At 35.2% G+C, this 23,583-nt stretch overlaps 1 pseudogene; it reads left to right on the top strand.

Moving 5' to 3' along the window:
• LOC136835475 (uncharacterized) overlaps positions 1-23,583 on the top strand; it is a 61,302-nt pseudogene that overhangs the window by 1,581 nt on the left and 36,138 nt on the right.

Here is a 23,583-nt window from a genome sequence, read left to right as displayed (position 1 = left end):
TTCTTGCCTCTTTTCATGATGACAGTAATTTTTTAAGATTTCAGTTTTTGTGAGCAATATTTTTTTTAGATATATACTGCATGATTAGAGTCTCTTACGACGTTTGCATTAGATGAAGACAGTGAATTCCCTAAAAAAAAAGTTTTCCGCGATTTTTTGTGTCACTTCAACTATTGTCAAAATTTCCAAATTCACACTGATGGTCACGCACACACACACACACTATGTGGATAAGTGTGACCTACAATCTTCTATTAGTATTTACTTTCGTTATTGTCTGCATACTAATGTATTCAATCACAATCATGACAATCGAATCTACGTTACTGTGAATGATTTCAATACATTTAAAGAAAATTGTTTCAATTCTAATCTTTGGTTGTGTTTATAATGTTTATAATGTATATGAAGATGGCTTGCTTGGCACTCGGTTAAATCTCGGGAATATGCCGCTTCATACGACTATCCAGTATTGGTCAAGGTTCCGTTCTCCACTAACGGTCGCTGCATTGTAATCATGATGTTTTACTGTAGTTTGAAAGCCCCCTTAAGTATTCCAGCATCCACATTCAGTAGTCGAAGTACACAAGAATTGCGAACCGACTTTGATTCCTCGGACACGTAATAACTTCGTTTACTGCACGCAAAGGACTTCTTTAACCAAAAACGCATCATACTCGATAAACACGCATCCTAAAATATGATCACATACGAGAAACTGCCAAATTTGCGTCACTGTCCTGTGGATGGGTTTACTGTTTCTTTTAATTTTGTTCCCGTAATACTGCATTTCAAGTTTAAACTAGTCACAGTGAATACAGTATGTACAGGAGAGAGAGAGAGAGAGAGAGAGAGAGAGAGAGAGAGAGAGAGAGAGAGAGAGAGAGAGAGAGAGAACCTTGTACCAACGTAATAAATATAAAATACTTGGCAAAATTTATCTATATGTTTACATTTCTGTGTAATTATGATGGTCAATGGGTGAAGGACTCAACCAATGTTCCCTAAATTTACGGTAGTTCCTCATTGGACGGACTGGCATCGTTCTCGGCTAGCACTCTGCTGGGCCCGCGTTCGATTCTCCGACCGGCCAATGAAGAATTAGAGAAATTTACTTCTGGTAATAGATATTCATTTCTCGTTGTAATGTGGTTCGGATTCCACAATAAGCTGTAGGTCCCGTTGCTAGGTAACCAATTGGTTCTTAGCCACGTAAAATTAATCTAATCATTCGGGCCAGCCCTAGGAGAGCTGCTAATCAGCTCAGTGGTCTGGTTAAACTAAGGTATACTTAACTTTTCCCTAAATTTACGTGTATAGAATGATGAACTTGAGTCGACCTTCGAGACAGTGCGTAGGGTCCCCAGGATAGGATCTTGCCTTCTCGACCCTCTCATACAAGACCTTCATTTTTTACGGCAAGGTTTATTTCATAATAATAATACTAATAATGTTATAATTACTTCAAACCTAAGTACCTTGCATTATTTGAAAAATTTCAAATTTAATGTATTTCTGATCTGGAAACATAGCCCATCGGCTGTACTATGGATAAGCTGCTAAATTATGACAAAAGTTTTAATGAAAAAACTTCAGTGACAAAAAAAAAGTAACGGATGAATATACCGTACTTAAAAAAAAAAACATTCGTAACGTCATCAAAGCTTAGTCATTATCGGTGCGTTTTATCCAACTAGATAATGAACCTCATTGTTTACCTTTGCGTCTGGTATTCCAATTTTTAATTGACATACCGCGGTTAGAGAGTCAATATCCACCAGCTTGAACAATACGGGTAATAAAGATGCCTGGTGTCAGATTACTGTAATGAGGCCGTAAGGACAAAGGAGTATGGGCGGAGTTGTCACGTACAGACATCGTTGGATTTACGAACTTTGCGTTCTTATATCAAACAGGAAGGTATTGCAGAAAAATTATATTAATATTTCACACCTTTGGCGAAATACATTAAAAATAAGATACAGGATGATTACAGGACTTAAAAAGAGTAAAATAAAAGTCCACGTAACTCAAACCACACGAACGCGTAATGCGTGGACACACACACACACGCCTATAAATATATATATATATATATATATATATATATATATATATATATATATATATATATATATATATATATATATATATATATATTATATATTACAATTATTTTCAACAATATATTTTCTCTCTACATAAAGTAACGTACCCTAAAATCAAATTGCGTTAATATGAACAATATATAAAGCATAACCAGAAAATTCAGTATAAATATCAGAAACTTCCCACTGAAAATAAGGACAAGCGCCCCCATCCCCCCAACAAAAAAAAAAAAAAACTGAAAAAAACTGTTGACATGACCACCTAAAAGAGTGACAAATAGAGCACGATGTCCCTAGAAAAACCAGGAGGAAAAACACCTTCATTGGAAATTTCGTCAGACGAGTCAACGATTTTATTCAAGAAACACGGAAGTTATTCCACTATCAAGTAAGTAAAAGAATGCTGTACCTGTTTTCAGGAAGTTCTGTTTGCAAAATTGTTTGTTAAATGTTATGTTTTTGTTAATAACTATTTTCTATACGAGACAAACACTTGCAAAATACAAAACGAATAAAGTTACTTTCCCGAGGTGCAAAAGGCATAAAGACTAAATTTGAAAGTATTTGAACGTGTAAAATTCATAGTCTGTATATTTTCTTTGCCGTACAGTTAAGTAAGGTATTTCAACTATAAGAATTTGACATAAATTGTCGCATAAACACTTCTAAAGGAGATTAGATGATAGGGATCTTAAACATTTTTAATTCTCCGAAAAAAAAAAATATGCTGCAATTTACTTCATTTCTCTTCTCGGTTAAATTACAGTCGATCTTCTTCAGTGCCAATACTGACATATATAATTTTTTGCTATGTAAGCATCTGCTGTAAATTACAGTCGATCTTCTTAATCGTCAATACTTTTTTGCAATGTAAATTACAAAAGTACCCGATATCATGAGAAATCATTTAATACTAACTGAGGTTGCTGCACTGATAGCCAATTGGATTTTTATCTACAATGGTCCAATTCATTACAAAAACCTTATGTGTTGTACGTAAACTGATATTTCTGTAACAGTTCGTTAATATTCTCCCAATAATATATATATATATATATATATATATATATATATATATATATTTTATATATATATATATATCCACACATATATACATAATACATACCTTATGTGTGTATATATATACACTAGCTGACGTTTCATTGCACGTAAAAACTCAAAACGTTCACGCCCAAACCGTAGAATACACCAAAGCATTTATCACACCCAAAACGTTGAACACATATTTTATTTATCCCAACCTATTAGACAGGAAAAGGAATCGAATCAATCTATAGCGTAATATCAATGAATTTTTATTTACAGGTTTTTAAAAATATATATACAGAATACAAATTATAAAGTAAAACCTTTCAAAAATTCACTATAATCCTACTTTAACATAAAACTTGATTGTAAACATTTCAAGTTTCACCATCGGAAGCAAGAATAAATAAATTCTTGGGTGAACCCACACCTGAGCAAGCAACATAAAGCTGTCCGTGGGAAAAACATGTCGATCTCGAATCCGCTCCACAGTACTTAATAAACAGTCACCGTGCCTTTTAAAGTTGAAGGGGAGATCCGTCGAAATGAGTGGTATCGGTGGGATAAAAACTGTTTCACCCTCTCCATTTCTAATTACATTGCCCAACATTATTTCACCCCTTCTCACCCCTCTTCCTATCAGGGCTGAACTTGGACTTAGCATCGGGAGTGTTGCTATTCTTATCAGCGACCATTGAAACTATGCATTAGACACTATTATCTCTGGTGTTCAGTTATTTTTACATGTCACCCACTTCCCATCCCCACCCCCTTTGGTGCCAGTGATGTCTTACCCCCACAGTGTTCTTTTCCTGATGGTAATTCATATGTATACCGAAATTAGGTATGATAAAGCTAGAGTTTATTTAGTTACTAAGTCTACAGGTAGAACCAGCCCGATTTCAGGGAAGCCCTTCCCACCCCACCCTCTTTGGTGCTCGTAATGTCTTACCTCCACAGTATTCTTTTCCAGATGGTAAGTCATAGAAATACCCAGTTTAGTTCAAATTGCTCAATGTATATATATATATATATATATATATATATATATATATATATATATATATATATGTATATATATATGTATATACTATATATATATATATATATATATATATATATATATATATATATATATATATATATACAGAGAGAGAGAGAGAGAGAGAGAGAGAGAGAGAGAGAGAGAAACATGGCAACACATGAGGTATTTAACCCCTTGCATTGCTTCTAGCACTTTTCAACCAGTTTCAATCAACCAAGAATTTACACATAAATGCGGAGCAACATGCCAGTCTCGGGTTCAACTTCGTAGCGCGCCATTTTTTAGGGAATACTGAGGGATGACGAGGATGAGTATCAATAATATTGCAGATACTGTTAAATCATAGCTTAAGGAGCCATAAATATATAGTGCAAAGGCTGCAGCTTATCATCCCTCTCATAACAATGTAGGAGTAAATATAGCTGTCAAGAAATAATGGAAGAAGTCATTTCTAAACTAAAACAAGTTAGAGTATTATTGGAATACCATTACTTTCATATATGTAGATACATACATACATATGTATGACATAGTGTTTATATATATACATATACAAATATACACATATATATAGACATGCATACGCATACAAACACACGCACACATATGGACATAATATAATATACTACAATATATATATATATATATATATATATATATATATATATATATATATATATATATTAGTAATTACATATACTCACACAGTGCAGGTCCGATGCAACACGAAATTATTGAGCTTAACCCCTATTAAAAGTCACTGTCAATTCCATACCATCCGAACTGAGGTTAGGCCTAAGTTTTACAAAGAAATGTGCATACCAGCTCGTGTTGTTGTGGAATAATGTGGGTGGTTCCTTTCACCCCAGTCTTTGACTTCCACTCACACCTTGGTCGCCTGACAGCGAGGCTAGTGAGGACTGAGTGCCATTTTACGACTGGTGAACTGTGGGGCTCCATCAAATGACTTTTTTTATGCATCTGTAAAAATATCCACATTTTACCAGTTCCTAAGCAACGGTCAGCAGTCAGTTATACCCTTTACAAGCATCGATGAAGACTCTTGCATGCGTTACGAAATAATGATTTCACTCGGGTCTGCTTCGATAAAAATATGTTGAGGAGAAGGTCCAATTCTTCGGGAGGATTTACAGGTGTCTGTTTGATTAATATTACCCGGAGCTGCACAGCTGATGAATGAGCATAATTTATGCTGTCTATAACAAGATGTGCTGGTGAATTGGCAGACTGAAGACTTTCCTTTTGTTGAAATTATAATCACAAGCGCAAATCACCTTAATTTTAGTCATTATAAGGCAAGACGAATTAACACTACAGTCTTCATAACTCATGTGATTTGGCATCGAATTATTATTAACTGATACGATTTGACGTTCACTAATTGTAACCGCAAGTGGTTTGACACTAGCTAACAAAACAGTGCAGTCAATTGAGGCATACTATTCATTACCTACTATAATCTGGGACTCAATAATTACACTCTATAGTGATTTAGTAATCAGACATCATAACTTCGACTTTGAGTTGACATTTAGTCCTTAGGCTTAACTACTTAGGGAATAATTCACCCGAACCTCCATACGATACTCGAGTTGACAGAACCAGATGAATTATGGCTCATCTTATAGCTGCCCTGCTCATCGAGCTATGATTTGGGGAGAGTGCGGCAGATGAACATCAACTTAAAAAGTAACACTGGCAATGCGAATGTACTGTACTTTATAAATAACCACACCCATATATATATATATATACATACATATATATATATATATATATATATATATATATATATATATAATAAACTTGTGTATATATATATACGTTATATAAATGTGTATATATACGTGTGATGTATGAGAGAGAGAGAGAGAGAGAGAGAGAGAGAGAGAGAGAGAGAGAGAGAGAGAGAGATTACAGAACCAACTTCTCCATGTGGAATTAACACCATACTATTGCGGCCGGAATATCAAATCGTGAACTAAACTATCAGACACTTCTCTCATACGGGGAACCGTTCCAGTTCCATAGAAAAGTTCTGATTGGAATTTCCATTCAACAAGAACGCATCGAACCCAGCTTTCAATAGAGACTTCTACCGTTACTATGTTCAGCGAGAGGTAACTGTGGCTTCTGGAATGTGATCAGAAAGGGATTTAGGGTAGAGATCGAGTGACGTTAATTTGCTAAAAGAAACTCAGTTCCCATACGAGTACTTATGATGATGCATACGAGTACTTATGATGATGCATTAAAGTCACAGAACATAGTATACTTTCATTCATAACAACGAGTTTCTATGACTCCGCGTATTTTTTAACGATTATGGCCTTGGGTCTCTTCATTCACGCCATTAAATTCTGAGAACGCTTCTCTGATATTATTCGCTCCTGTGTTCAGGCAGTGATACGCAAATCTGGATTCCAACACTGACACCTGCGAAGTTGGATCAGTCCTTCAAACCCTTTGTTTCGATAATGTAGAGTTTTCTGCCTTCATCTGTGTTCCCTAAATTAAACTGACATCAGTTAAGAATGGAAATCTAACCTCACAATGACAAAGCGTGATTTGAGCAGCTATACCCCTTTCTAGTTTTCTGTAAAAGAAAACTATTGTGCCGGCTTTGCCTGTCCGTCCGCACTTTTTTCTGTGAGCACTTTTTCTTTCCGCCCTCAGATCTTAAAAAACATCTGAGGCTAGAGGGCTACAAATTGGTATGTTGATCAGCCACCCGCCAATCATCAAACATACCAAATTGCAGCCCTCTAGCCTCAGTATTTTTCATTTTATTTAAGGATAAAGTTAGCCATAATCATACTCCTGGCAACAAGTAAAGTAAAGTAAGTATAGCTTAGTTTTACCAGACCACTGAGCTGATTAACAGCTCTCCTAGGGCTGGCCCGAAGGATTACACTTATTTTACGTGGCTAAGAACCAATTGGTTACTTAGCAATGGGACCTACAGCTTATGGCCGCGGCTCATACAGCATTATACCGAGACCACCGAAAGATAGATCCATTTTCGGTGGCCTTGATTATACGCTGTAGCGGCTGTACAGAAAACTCGATTGCACCGAAGAAACTTCGGCGCATTTTTTACTTGTTACCATTAATATTGAATAGGTTGATTAGGAGTGGTTAACGAAGATGTTCTTAAATGGTTTGTTATATATGACAGGTCATTCATTAAATAAAAAATCTCATACATAGATTTGTACAGGTTTATCTTCATAGAGTAATTATATTTTCTACAAGACAGTTTTGTTATAATGACTGACTATAAACATCTGACGGCAATGTTTATCAAGACAGTTATGGAATGGTCGATTGACCGAATAGGGGTTATCTGGCACCGTGATTGCCGTGAATTATGGATGGGAGTGCAATGAAATACATTAAGTGGCTTGTTTCATGTGCAGTACCACCTGGCAGCAGCAAGTATAATAATAATAATGAAAACCATATAATAATAGCACAAAAATAACCAATCTCACCCTATTAATGGTATTAATTTCACCTAAATTGCTAGCAATAACAGTAATACAAAGGATATCGGTAATGGCAACTGTTTAAACGCGCCCTATATTTTCCGTCAAAGGCCTCATGCTCCAATTACACGCACCAGATAAATAACGGCGGCTGATAAAATGGGATCACCAAAACGCTACACCATCACAAAGAGAAAAAACAGGCAGGAGGCACAAAGGGCCAAGTAGCTTGAACTCATTTGCAATTTCACGATAATCATCCGACGATGATGCGTGGGGCAATTTCCTTTCTTTTTCGCTTTCCTCTCTTTGGGGAGGAGAGCAATTTCACCCAGCGACTCATTTCGGAATTTTCTGTTTGCAAAGTGAGACGGAGATCTCACGATATTGATTCCGAAATGGCGGCACTGTTCTGTATTTATAGCGTTACGGCCGAAAGTATTGCTGTTGACTCTGGGATGAATGTGCGGGGCGTGATGTTATGAAGGTCGGCGACTCCTCTCCAATTCCAGGGGCCCAGGATTCCAAAAATTAATCTTCGGTGTTTGCTTCGAAGTTTGGTCTCTCATAAAACCGACCGATAGTTGCTGACTCATTTAAGAATGGGTCGGGTTCCTCGTTCATCTTTAATTAGGATGTGGGAGACATTTCGCCTTTAAGGCAGAGGAAGCTCAATTTGTCCTCTTAAACCTTGGGATACTAAGCATTATAATGTCTTATAATGATGATGTCGCAACAAACAACATTCAGAAATATAAATATCACTAAAACAGTAACGCTCTCATTTTCGACTTCCTAGTTAGTTGAGTTTTCTACTTGTTTGAAGCCGAGTTCATCATTATCGCCATTTTATCCTCATTGGTATTAATAGCTGGGCAATCGTCCTCCATCCAAGTAGTTCCCGAGATATTAATGATTTTTCATTTAAATACCAGGCTGCAGCTTCATTAACTGACCAAACTACCTCTGAGAGAGAGTAAAACATTTCCAATTAAGATGCAAGTATCAGTGACCCGATTCCATCGGGTAATGGCGTTTTTTGTTCAGTAAACCATACAGTAAGAGACGGAATGCTTAATGATGGATGTTCATTCAGTTAGCAATGCACTTTAAAAAAAAAAAAAACAAAGGAAAATTCCACTTTGAAAAAGGAGAAATATCGAGAAGCTTTAGAAAGAAATATTCGACCGAAGAAGCTACTTTACATTGATACAGATCGTTATTCTCCCTCGGTTAGAAAGTAGCCCTGAAAGCATTCCGTTTTATAATAAATCCAAATTTAAACCCCGAAAGCATTCAGTTTTAAAATAAACCCAAATTTAAGCCCTGAAAGCATTCAGTTTTAAAATAAACCCAAATTTAAGCCCTGAAAGCATTCAGTTTTAAAATAAACCCAAATTTAAGCCCTGAAAGCATTCAGTTTTATAATAAAACCGAATTTAAACGCTTCATTAACATAAAAATCTTCAAGTTGAAAGCGTCTAATTAAATATTTTTTCCAGAATACTGAGCTTTGGAATTATCATTCTGATGACAGGCTCTTGAGGAACTAATGCTGCTTAAAACCACTAAAAGTAAAACACTGGTTCCTATGAGAGTCAATACTGAGAGCGGCTACACAATATAAGATCTATTGCAGTCCGCACTTGAAACCGCGAACTGGATGATCACTGATCCCTTCCCGAACCCTCGTTAAGACGAGATGAATGACCGAGTGTTTCGAGATCTGTAGCAGAGCGCCAGTGACAATTAGTCACCGAGTTCACTAGATGATTAATGACACACTGAAGATATGTTTCCTGCGTACAATTCTCTTTAAATAAAATAAATAAGTCAGACAGGCGAAATGAAAAACTAAAGTAACTATTTTTCTCGTTAAATAATGAACCTTTTTTTGTGAATGTGTGATGCAACTTTACAAACGGGTCGTCCACAAAGGTTGAGTACAAGAATACAATGTCTTGCTTTTTCCATCATTCTAAATGACACCGTCGTTCACTTTTACACATCTCTGCCATTTTATAAATTGTACAGATTATTATTATTATTAACCTAAGAGAAGGTCGTGACGGTGCATATTTTCTGAATTCTTGTTTGCTGGATGATGGTATATCTGAGAATGTAGTCCTTAACCAACAGGTTATCGTTGTTACATGCAGAAAAATTATCATATTTAACGTAAGCTAACATTTAATTAGTCCCAGTCAAAATGGCCACTGGCTTACAAAGTAAGCTTCCAAAAAACAGGGCCGTTACGTGAGAAAAGAGAAAGTAAAAAAATTAAAAAAAAAAACATGCATTAAAAAAATAAATGCTTATCATCATCAATAACAGGTTCTCAGATTTTCTAAGGCAGGTTATCATTACGTATTCATAATGAAACATTCACGCAGTGAATGATGATGAGGACTTAGTTATTCTTTAATGGTAAATGCTGAGGTCTCAAATAAGCATTTCCTTTGTGCTTTTTTATAAAACCCGATTAAAGAAAATTACAAAACGGTCTCAGTCGGCAACGTGACAATGAAGTTTAAAAGAAAATTTTGAAATTTCATGTTTTATTCAGCTTTCGTTTAAGTCCTACATCAAATGAGATCTCATGCCCCACCTGCGGTATTAATTAAGAGGATTTATTTCCATACGTGAAAATACTATACTGAAAACAATGACAGTCCACAATATTTGACTTAATGATTAAGAGTTTACAATGGTTTGTCAGCTAGGGAATGGTAGTGCCTAGATTGCAATTAGTAAGATTTAGTTCTAAATACACAACATATATTAACATAATGGTACTTTATTCCCAATGCGCCCAGACAACAAAGATTCAGTCACCGGGTGTGATAGGTTTCGACACGGAGCAAATTCTTGGACGCTTTATTTCAGAAGTCAGCGTAACAATATTTTACACAGAAAACCAGACTTACAAGTGCGTGATTTTATCTATAGTAACCGTAAAATCGAGTGGGCTTCAAAGCGGAAATGGCAAGTATTTCATATAGAATCCATGTCTTTTTAAGGGTAATCATCCGCATGAAGTTTATAGAAGATAAATCTGTAAGAGACGTATATTTGTCGAACACAATAGTGCCTTTCCTGTCTACTGCCTTTGGGATCCAGTTAAAAAACAAATACATGACAAAAGGAAAAAAAACTTTGTAACATTACTTAAATTCAGTATCACCCTCGTCCCTTCACACATTTTACAGCACTGACTCGGTCACTTTTCCAGCAGAATCACAAACATCCCGCAGCAAATTACGCTCATTCTGGACTCTTAAAACAGTTACAAACTTTTTCACAATCGTTGTTTCTAGGCAATTCAGTCCAGCGACGAGAGAGGTAGAGAAACTTTTCAATGTATCTTCATTAAGGTCACACAGCAGTATCAAAGTTCTCGCCAAGCGTCGACTCGGATCATCGGCAGCGTTTTCATTCTGTTCCAACTTCTGGGATTACCTATGAAGGGGAGACAGAATTCTATCGTTTTAAATTTGACAATGTAAGAGTTGAAATGCTCCAGGTTTTCGTACCTTATTAACGAAATGGACGAAACCTTAAGAAAACATAACACCTACAGTAAACCCATCGGGGAATAAAAAATTGTTTTCTTTAAAAGCAAACAATAAATAAATAAATAAATAAATAAAGTAAAACTGGGACCTAAACTGATTTACTATGAAATAAGAATAATTTAGATATTGGTCGCGACAAACGAACGAGTATTTTATACCCATATAAATAATACGTCACAAAAGAAAACAAGTAATAAACATATCAAACTAACAACCTAAATGAGAATCAGGAAACGGTAAAAAGATAGTATATTATAAAAAGAAAAAGGCCATTCAAGAAGTTCGCTATACTCAGTCCTAAATGACCTGGGTTAAATCAAGCAACACATTCAATATCTTTCAAGGTAGGAATGATAACGCTGACGAGGAAATAACAACACTGGGTAAGAGATAAGAGAAAATTAATGGAATTTCCGATACTACGGTGGAAGAGATTATCGGACAATCAACCACCGTCCTTTTCCTTTTTTTTTTTTTTTTGTGAGTGTAATTTCTATTCCCGGGAGATAATGCATGTGGGAAGCTCGCTGGGGAAAAAAATAAGAAACATTAAACTTTCTGCAAGTCATTAAGACTAAACTTCATGATGTCGTAAAAAATCAAAAAAACAATCGACCGCACTGAATAAACGAGAAAAAGTCAAATAGGAATTAAGATAAGAATAAAAGAATTCTCCGTTCCATTTTTCTCAAGATCGAAAAGTGGTAAAGAAGAGGAATGAAAGAAGTTCTGTGTTCCTCCCAGAAAGCGATTCTTTCCATCTCCACTAAAAACTCTTATCCCCAAAATATGGACGACGTTACCTAAGGACCTCACCCACAAAAGAAAAAGGTATAAATTTCTTCCTCAGTATTTATCACCCGATCTAAATGGTTCCCTGCTCCATTTTAGAATGTGATTCTACCGACAAGGAAGAGTTATCTGTAGAGGAGAATTAATATCGCTACTTTCTCTCTCTCTCTCTTTCTCTCGGAAATGGAAGAACTTTTCTTGATCAGATTTGGAAAACTTAAAACCAAAAGCATGAGATGTTGATATGGTATGGCTTCTAACTCACGCTAGGCAGAGAATTGCAATCTCTCTCTCTCTCTCTCTCTCTGCATGAAACACTGGTATGTTATGGCTTCTAACTCACGCTAGGCGGACAATTGCAATCAATCTCTCTCTCTCTCTCTCTCTCTCTCTCTCTCTCTCTCTCTCTCTCTCTGCATGAGACACTGGTATGGTACGTCTTCGAACTTACGCTGTGCAGAGAATTAAAATTAATACTTTCTCTCTCTCTCTCCGAAATGAAAGAGATATACCTGATCTAATTTAGAAAATTACAGCGGGAAAACATGAAATTATTGCATGGCTTTCACCCAATAATTATGCCTCGGGTAATCGACAGACGACTGGCCATTGTTTTAATATTTGCAACACGGGAAAGTTATAGGTTATTTTCAACGTATTGTCATAAATTTCTCTGTGTTTCCTGTACCAATTACCTTGCATGAAATAATTAAAAGCCTTAAAATGAGACATCACTAAAAGGTATGAGGATCAGGGAAAATAAAAATAATTTCCTGACATAATATCCAAGCCTATATTACTGGAAACTAACAGCGAATTGGATAAACTATTTCCGAACAACGCTCACATTTTTTTTAGAAATTATTACAGCGTTCAGTTTGCCATGAAAAGCTGGAGGATTACTTTAAAAATATTTTTGGAGTCTACGTAGGTTTTATTTTTAATGAATAAGTGAATGAAACGTTTTTCATGCTTCGAACATATTATGAAATCGAATCTAAGCTAAGAAAACAAAAAGATCATCTGTTTCGAAGTTTGTCAGTTAAGAAATTTTCTAATATTTGCAACATTAACGATTTTTTTTAAACAAAGGCTCCCCGGGAGAAGTCTAGTACTAATTCATTTGGACGCGTGACGATCAAAAAAGAGGAAAATATTAGATAGCCCACACTTGACTTGTTATTAAAGGGGAAAAAAATGATCTACTTTAGAAGCCATCCTAACTTTACTTGGCGAATCTAAGCCATAAGGAACTCCTTTAATACTGGAAGTCACCTCATTCTTAGAATTTACGCAAAAACTAAATCATTAATAAAGTTTATTAGAATGATTCGGTTAAAACTGAGAGCAAAAAGAAAAATATGAATCGAAAACCGGTGTAGCCCAGCTTCAAGGCCTCCATCATTTTTGACATGGCCGCCAATTCATAATTTGCATAAGGATTGGTATGAAATAAACAGCTGTCATTTATCATATGACCACGCCACATGCAAACTACAATAGTAATTCCTTAATATATTTAGCACTCTACACGAAATGCTATCGCCACACTTGCGGTAATATGCTTTATCAAATCAGAGTAAAACAAAGTACTAGTCTCATAGGTGTGTTAACAGTTCCAAATTTGAAGTCACGTGACCAAATAGACCTAGTTGCCACCGCAGCACTTTTCTACTGATTTACAACAATTTAATAACTTACAATTGCCAGCATATGTCGATGGCGCGTGATGAAAATTATCAAAGTACAAAAGAGTAAAATTTTATCCAATTTCATCCAATAGTTTTGCCTCTACAATCGGTCAGTAAAACAACAACAACAACAAAAACAATAATAATAATAATAATAATAATAATAATAAATAATAATAATAATAATAATAATAATAATAATAATAATAATAATAATACTTATCTGCTAACGAGTCTCTTTAATCACTCCAGCCGAATCACTGGATTAAAATATACGGCGAAATCATGACTGCCGCAAAGAAAAATCTTTATAGGAATTTTGTTTATCTCCGTAATAGGATTTTGCTCAGCATTCGGCGATGAAAGATGAATAATGAAATTCCCAATACATCATCATCACCGTCACACAGAAACGTCAAATGGCACCAACTCAAACTGATTCGATAGTTTTGATTCTCTTCTCATTACATATGAAGGCGAGGGTATGAAGGTTAAAGTGATGGACTTACAGAAGACCTAAACAACTGTCAAGAATTTGGGGTCATGACAGAATTATCACTAACATTTTCTTCAAAATAAACTTTTGGAGTTCTACTCATATGAGAGTCGAATTCAGCGACGCGGACGCCTTCAGGGAAAAATTAGGAAAGGAAAAGTAAGTTTAATCACAAACTGTATCAAACCAGGTGCTGTCAGGAAGAGCTAATGCTGTGAGTTATTCAGGCCCTTCCGAAGAATCAAAGGTTCGGCGTCTAAAGCACGAAATTCGAGTCTGCAGTTCAGCTGTGGCTGAGGGAGGATTAATTTCACCCAAACCATGAAGCTGCCCTTTGGGACACTGACTGACTGTAACGACTTCCTAATTTCAATTCATTTATGGAAAGCAAAGTGATTTTACCAAACTCGAAATGTGCCATGCTATTAAATACTCGGGCCATTTCGTAAAAAAAAAAAAAAAAAAAAAAAAAAAAAAAAAAATCAGAGCTTAAAACTGTGAAGTTTCCCCTTTGGGATACTGACGACTTCCACAGTTCCGTTCAATTATGGGGAGCGAAAAAATCTTGCCAAAATTCGAACTATGCAACACTATAAACATTTAGGCGATTTCGTACAAAAAGCAACTCAAAGCTTACGGAGTGGAATTCATGTTTAAAGTTAATTTTGACTGTAAAGGATTTAGTTCGTTAAAACTATAAGCCTCTTTAGGTGTCTGACTGCAACGGCTTCGAAAGTTCAAACCGTTTTTGAGAGATAAAATGGTCGCGAGGATAGTCGTGATTTCAGGACATGATAGAAGTAATGGTCGTACTTTCAGCCATCTTTTTCGTCTCCTTTTGTCAGGAAAATTATATCGAAAATTTTTAAAAAGTAAAAAGAAACAAATTGGTAAATAAATAAATGGGCCGCTGAAACTCAGCCACTGCATTACGACCAAAGTCCCAAACGAAAAAGAAGAAAACCCATGAATAAATTATCGGTAAAAGCTAAAAGAAGAAAAAGGGGATGAAATCGAGAAAACATTTCAGGACAGAAAGGAGGAAGCAAAAAAAAAAAAAAAAAAAAAAAAAAAAAAGGACACTGAGTCCTTCCTACATAAATCCTTCACTGACTTTGTAAATACAGGACTCAGGATCCCAAACATTTCTCGGCTCTTCTATCAACACACAAGACAAAGATGCAAATTCCTTCGTAATCCTTTTTTTAACCTGATCTAAATCGGCTTTACATCCGGGACTGATTCTGTTGACAGGGAAGAGTTATAACTGTGGCAGTACGAAAAAAGTTAGAAGTACAGTCTGGTCTGGATTTAGTAAAGAGAAGTTATGATACGAGTTTGGCTGGATTCCATACTTTACATTTGTCGAGCTTCTAGTTAGGCGTCGAAAAGGGGATAATTTTATTTTATAAAATAATTTCTCAATTGTGGTATGAAAATGGAATAATTACATTTAATAAAGTACTTTCTAGATAGTAGTCTGAAAACAAAAAATTACAATTAATAAAATACTTTTTAGATAGTAGTATGAAAATAGGATAATTTTAGTTAATACTTTCTTCATAAAAACATCCGGTTTTCTTACTTATCAGTTGCGCTGTTTGGAATGTTTTATATTTCACCAATGTTTCACATCATCATTTTTCCACGTTCTCCTTTCCCTTGGAAACTCAGGAACACAACTGACTGAAAGTTATGGCAGGACGCTGTGTAACTCTTATTCCAAAGGCTTTCGAGTCTTATCAAGACTCACTGCCACTTTAACCAGACCAAATTACAATGTAAGTTCCAGCAAAACCTGGCAATTTACATGGGAGAGTCGTTGACCTTACGCTCTAACTTTCTTTATTTTCATTCTTTCAGGACGAAAATAAAAAGTTCCAACTCGTACCCTGAAGAAGACAGCTTAATTTACCTAAGTCTTCAAACGATGCTCTCTGCCCTCTGGGAAATATCTCAGAACCTTTACCACAAGAGGGTAATTGGTTTCTTGTCATAAAGAAGTCTCGTGTCCACCATTAATTGTTAGTGTAACCGTTCGAGTATACAGTTACATGAGGGATATTATTTGAGACTGTTTCTGTGATTAGACAGTATCCACGAAAACGTGACACATGAGTGTCAGATCCATTAATCACAGTCAGTTGATTAAAATACCACAGCCAATTACACCGTTGCAGTTATTGCTCATACTATTCAAGCTCCGGACTGAAGGGACAATTTCGAAGAAAAAATTTTGAAAAATATAACATATAACAAATATATATATATAGACCATGACAGCCAAAGCCCCATCTGTATCACAGCAACACCAGACCATCGCAAAAAAAAAAAAAAAAAAAAAAAAAAAAAAAAATTGCAGTCATGTACCGGAGTGAAAAGATTCCTTTCACTTTGTTTTTATGTACTTCCAGTTGACCACTAGCGGCCCCGAATCAGCAAAAGACCATTTACCCAATAGTTTCGTGATCATAACTATTTTAATAATGCTACAAGACGAAAAATAATAATAAAGAGATATATTTCTGTCAAAGCGTAGGCACATTAACCCTAAGACTAAATATCCGTTAAACAAAATATGAGGGAGCAGCCATCAGACAAACCTAAACAGTTTAACAGAATTTTAAAGCGCTTTCCAGTTATTTTTCTCTTTATTCGACTCTCCAGTTATTCTTCTCTGTATTTCGCCTCTCCTGTTATTCTCCTCTGCATTTCGATTCTCAAGTTATTCTTTTCAGTATTTCTATTCCCCAGGTATTCTTCTCAGTATTTCAATTCTCCAGTTATTCTTCTCAGTACTTCGACTCTCCAGTTATTCTTCTCAGTATTTCGATTCTCCAGTTATTCTTCTAAGTATTTCAACTCTCCAGTTATTCTTCTCGGTATTTCGATTCTCCAGTTATTCTTCTCAGTATCTCGATTCTCCAGTTATTCTTCTAAGTATTTCAATTCTCCAGTTACTCTTCTGTATTTCGATTCTCCAGTTATTCTCTAACTCGAACTGAATATTTTAGAATTAGAAATTCTCGATACACACGACAGTAGAACAAAAAGGCTTCATTGCCACTTCACCTTTATAAAAAATAGAAATAAAAATACACTTCCGACACGGAAACGCTCTCTCAAGAGACATAACAACCTTACAGCGAATGAAGCCACCCGGACCAACCCCCAAAATCCGGATTAGAAAAAAAACAAAACAACGATGTTGACGTCGGTTCCCCATGGGCTTCCTTTTAGGAAATAAAAACGCCCGGAATAAAAAAAGTCTCATCTAAGAGGAGTCTGTGGAAATATGACCTGGATTTAAGGTTGGAATCAACAACCCCTTTAGCATCCTCTAAAAAATTCTATATGCCGGTTTTTCAACGTACAGTCCTGATGGCTTTTCGAAAACTGATACTTTCGCTGGTGTTGCTAATAAAGACGAATGGCGTGCATTGTAGGAGATGTCTCAACCGCAGGGAAATTTCCCGAAGCGTTTAATGGAAACGATGATTAATACAGATAGCCATACAATTCATCATCATTAATGTCACACGGGAATATCTTCCAAGTTCTCCCCCACCACGTTAACCCAGATCATTTGTTCGAGCTTCTGAGTTGGCTCTGAAGGGGAAGGAAGCAGATTTCTTTCGTTCTCGGAAAATGCAGTGTTCAGTAAAAGCACAACAGTAGTTGAAAATATTTTTATATTAACTGCAGACACGGGAAGGGTAATTTCGATTTATATTTCTGCATATCCTAAATAAAGGAAGGTTGAAATTTCTTGCTTGGAAAAGTTTTTTTTTTTTTTTTTTTTTTTTGCGAAATAAATGCGAGACCCTCTGCGTTATATTATAGTCACCATCACTTCCTTCAAAATTTACATGAGCGAAAGTGCGTTTAACCATAATAAAAAATCAGAATATTTTGAAAACTAATTAAATATATGAAACGTAATCAGAAAATGACATCTTTGACAACCAAAGCGTAATGACGCCATACATAATAGACACTCAAAAGGAAACCCACTTTAATGATAACAGAAAAATATTCAGGCCTCCGGTCTGGGAGAATTGCCACTGTATTAAATTAGGAAGGAACATTCAACATCCATCCAGGCCGTTACATATCACATTTACCGAAGGTTGCTCCAAGTTTGGTGATTATCGAAAGCTATTACAAAATAATTTCGTGAATTTATTTTAATTTAAAGTTCTATGCCTTTCCCTAGAAGTTTATACAGTAAATTAACTAGGGATATTCATCACAGCTAAATTCTCTGATAAGGGGAGAAGCTCATGAATAAATTATCGTTAGCAGTTGGGAAAAAAAAAAAATCAAATGTCCGTGGCAAAAAGACCTAAGGGTATAATACCATATCACTTAAAAACAAACTTTGTGTTACGCTAAAAAATACAATTTCCTCATTCTTCCCAAAACTGTTGAATTTCAGGAGGGGAGTGCGCTAGCGATTTATATAGACTTTTCGTAAGAATAGACTTTTGTGTAAGAATGGAATATATATACTATATATATATATATATATATATATATATACATATATATATATATATATATATATATATATATATATATATATATATATATATATATATATTTATATATATATATATATATATATATATATATATAATATGTGTGTGTGTATTTATATACATGTATATAATATATATATATATATATATATATATATATATATATATATATATATATATATATATATATATATATATATATGATAGAGAGAGAGAGAAACTTGTCACCTAGAAGTCCTTTAATCAGTCTCTGAGAAAAAGTCATATCGATGCTAGCTAGTATAAAATAGTGTAAGAATAGCCTAGAACCTGAGTGAATTCCATTTTCAGGACTGGTGGAAAATGGCATGGAACGGTTATGTCTGTAACGCTTTATATATACTGTATATATTCTCTTTCAAGGATACTAATCTTCAGAAAATAAATAATGCCATGACAACTAAGTCATGAGATGAGCGGTCTTCAGGTAGTAGAGGTATTTCTCCAACTTTTCCTCTTGACATGACGTTTGTATTATTCTGTCAACATTTCGGTTGGCCAGTCTGCATAATAATTTAATGTAAAGGAATGGCGTTTTATCTCACAGGCGTCCTACATCAAGGGTTTAAAAAGGCGCCCATCAGTGAAAACTCTTCCGGTAAAGTCTTAATTTTGAAGTTTTTCTTTGTTGGGAAAACTGGCGTTCCTGTGCGTCGAAAATGCCTTAAATATTTCAGTATCTTTGCAACTGTATGGCACTTATAACATATCAAGTACACTTTGTTGCTCTGAGTTTTCTTATTTAAGATTTTAAGATAATTAAATGGAGTTCTACATTATGTGCCACACACAGGGAAATAAATACCAGGATACGCGTTCCGCTGAAAAGAGGGAAGTACAAACTGCTCAGGATTACAACATCTAACGTCAGCTGTTACTGTTTTGAAAGAGTTAAAAGTCACTAAGTATAATAATGAAACCCAAATGAAAGAAATTCTGCATTTAGGACACATAACTTGAAACCAACAAGTGCATCGTGAGCCCCTTATCTGCTATATTAAAACCAAAAGTTACGATTATATTACTTGTATTATAGATGAAGGTCCAATGCACAGGAGTACGGGGCAGGAAAATTAACAACGGAAGGAGGCGAAGAAAAAAAAAAAACTAGGATATGTAAATGACGAAACGGCTTGTAACATTCACATAGAGACTATATTTAGATGGGCTTTCCGCTATCACCGTCAAGACTGATTCTGAATCATGCTCTAGCCATTCCAATCAATGTTCTGAATGAACTATACATCGAGACCCTAAAACCTACCGAGCGTAATGGTTAAAGCCTCACAGTGGTTATTCATCTGGCATTAATCACTACGACCGATTAATATCCACCGGAGAGCTGTCAATCAAATTTACCCATCAATCTCTACTCGTTTACGACATCAAGGATTACCAACATTACGGGGTTTTTAAGCGTCTACGAAACTACACAGAATATTGCTGAAATACAAACACAAACAATTAGCATATCATGGAAATGGAAACGCCAATAATTAGGATATTACGGAAAGGGAAACATCAATAATTAGCTTGACATGGAAATGGAAACAAGAATAAATAGCATATTATGGAAATAGGAACACCACTCTTAGCATATTATGGAAATGGAAACGCCAATAATTAGGATATTACGGAAATGGAAACATCAATAATTAGCTTGACATGGAAATTGCAACAAGAATAAATAACATATTATAGAAATAGGAACATCACTCTTAGCATATTATGGAAATGGAAACGCCAATAATTAGCTTATTACCATGGAATGGAAACAAGAATAAATAGCAGATTATGTAAATGGAAACGCCAATAATTAGCTTATTATCATGGAATGGAAACAAGAATAAATAGTAGATTATGGAAATGGAAACGCCAATAATTAGGATATTAAAGAAATGGAAACATCAATAATTAGCTTATTAACATGGAAATGGAAACAAGAATAAATAGCAGATTATGGAAATGGAAACGCCAATAATTAGGATATTATGGAAATGGAAGCATCAATAATTAGCTTATTATCATGGAATATAAACAAGAAGAAATAGCACATTATGGAAATGGAAACGCCAATAATTAGGATATTACGGAAATGGAAACATCAATAATTAGCTTATCATGGAAATGGAAACAAGAATAAACAGCATATTATGGATATTGGAACACCACTCTTAGCATATTATGGAAATGGAAACACCAATAATTAAAAAAAATTATTTGTCATGACACGTCTTACTCCAAAGCATCCCACTGCTATCGATTTTCTCTGATCCAAACGACATTTTGTCCTTTTGTCAAGATTTAATTTCCGAGTTTTGGTTTCTTTTCACTTTAATTAAAGCGAGCCTGCTGTCTTTTAAGGCTTTCTCGTTCTTCATTAATGACCTCTTGGGAAATTCTCTTTGTTCACTACATTCCTAACCCAGGGGCCATTAATTCCAGCTATACTCAATTTAACAAAATCAGAGCGAAAATATATAGTCATATACAGATTTCAAAACCATCCAATTTCGCCAGGAGAAAAAATTCTTCACGTTACTTGTTCATATATTTAATAATTTTCTTCGGATTTTAATTCCAAAGAGCATTTTGAACGATTAGAAACACACGTCTGACATCTTAAAATTTAGTGGCGTATTCACACATGGCAAGTATTTCATAATCCTCATTAAAAATCATACTGTACCCTCAAAATATTTTAGTAATGCGTAACTTTCTGATTCTCTCCTTAACTGAATAAATTAGGGAACCTCGATTTTCTGAGTAATCTTAATACGCACTCAACGTCAGTAAATATTCATCTCTATTTACATAAAACCCTACGGCCATCTAGATCCCCACTATGCTTTGACAGGATCAGTCCATCAATCACCTCACTATGTGAAGCAGTGCTTTCCAAAGGAAAGCTGACTTACTTTCCCTTGATCCACCCATAAAGTCAGATCTCTATTTCTCGACGTCACTAATCTGAGGCTGAATACGAAAATCCATCGCGCCTGAGGCGAGGTTTTGTTTCATTTTCATTTCTGAGTTTCTGCATCAACGAATCAGGAGGCATTTAAATATCAGGCTTCCTCACATAAAGTATCATTTAATCAAAGTGTCATTACCTTCATTGGAAACGTATGCAATATAAAATCAATCCTCGCCTTTTTTTTTAATATCAAGTGTTTATGATAACTGATAAATTAGTAGACAAAAACTAAATCCGATAAACACACAAAGAGTTAATTATTAAGTCGACAAATAAACAGTTAACTGATAAATTAGTCGACAAAAACTAAATGCGATAAGCACACATAGAATTAAAAATGATTAAGTTGGCAAATAAACAGATAACTGATAAACTAGTAGACAAAAACTACATACGATATGCACAGAAATGAACAGATAAATATGATAAACTCATTTAAGATTGTTTCGGTCGAAGAAATGTTTGTTTGCCTTCATTCGAAGTCATGGGAGGTCGGAGTGCGTGACCTTAGCAGCAATAATGACAGTGTAACCAGTCAGTGGCTTGCATCACAATGCCAAATTCTTGATTGCATCCGTCGTAAGCGAAACATCGCCACTCCAGTTTCTCTAGACCAGAATTTCTAAAGTCCCTATCTTAACGTAGCCCTCCGGATATATATAATTCAATATTCATAGACTACATTACTGAGAGATGTATATATATATATTTTTTTTCTTTTAAATTTTCAACAGACGATAAGAGATGGAGAAAGAAGTCAACTGAAGTACCGTAACAACATCTAACATTTCAAAACCAAGATATTTCAACTATATATTTTATGTTCGATGCAACAATCTGTCATTTCAGTTCACTAGGTGATTTGTTTTCTCTAGACTTAAACGATCGTCTGTACATACAGTAGTTAGAGATCGCCATGACGTGAATAATCTTTAAACCCCCTTTTACTTCACGAAAGGTTTAGCTAACTGATCACCTGCCACTGTCATTCAACAAAACTCTTCATATACTTCCCTCTCTCTGTCACCTAATAAGGCGGATAACAACAACAGCGCATCAAAACTTGCGTTTCTTAGTAAGAAAAGAGAAAATTTATTAGAATTAAGATTAGTGATACAGAACTTTTCGACATACTAAAAAAAAAAAAACAAGTAAAAAGTACTCACCATAAGAAAAGAAAGTTTACTGATCTACTCTTGGAAATATATACTGTGCGTATTTTGTAAGTCGGAACAACCACTTGAAAATAAATGTAAGTTGCGCTCATTCTCACAACCCATGGATATTACTAAACGAGAGAGAGAGAGAGAGAGAGAGAGAGAGAGAGAGAGAGAGAGAGAGAGAGAGAGAGAGAGTTTCTTCCCAGAAACCAATGAATGCGACCTGAACTTGAGACTTAATTTCCACACGTTCTACTCTCTATAAACGCTTCCTTTGACGGCAACGGTTGAATCCCTGGTCTGTTATAGGCAATCGTTTTAGGAAATACAACTGTCTCCCTTCCCTCAACACATTCCCAAGACAAAGATAAATAGAGAAACTTTCCAATCCATCACCATCAGTGTCAAACAGCTTCTTCTCAAAGCTCTAACCGAGGGACTGACTCGGATCATTTGCCAAGTCAGAATTGGTTATGAGAGCGAGTCAGGTTTCCCGTTTTCTTTACCCTGAATTGTCAGGTTTCCCATTTTCTTTATCTTGAATTGTTACCGATTTTCTTGTCGCGATTAAGAAGGTCGCTGACGCCAAGTTTTTCGATTTAG

The sequence above is a fragment of the Macrobrachium rosenbergii genome, chromosome 55 (assembly GCF_040412425.1).
Source record: "Macrobrachium rosenbergii isolate ZJJX-2024 chromosome 55, ASM4041242v1, whole genome shotgun sequence".
Taxonomy (NCBI): domain Eukaryota; kingdom Metazoa; phylum Arthropoda; class Malacostraca; order Decapoda; family Palaemonidae; genus Macrobrachium; species Macrobrachium rosenbergii.
The sequence above is the reverse complement of the archived record's forward strand: the minus strand, read 5'-3'. Positions and strand labels throughout refer to the sequence as shown.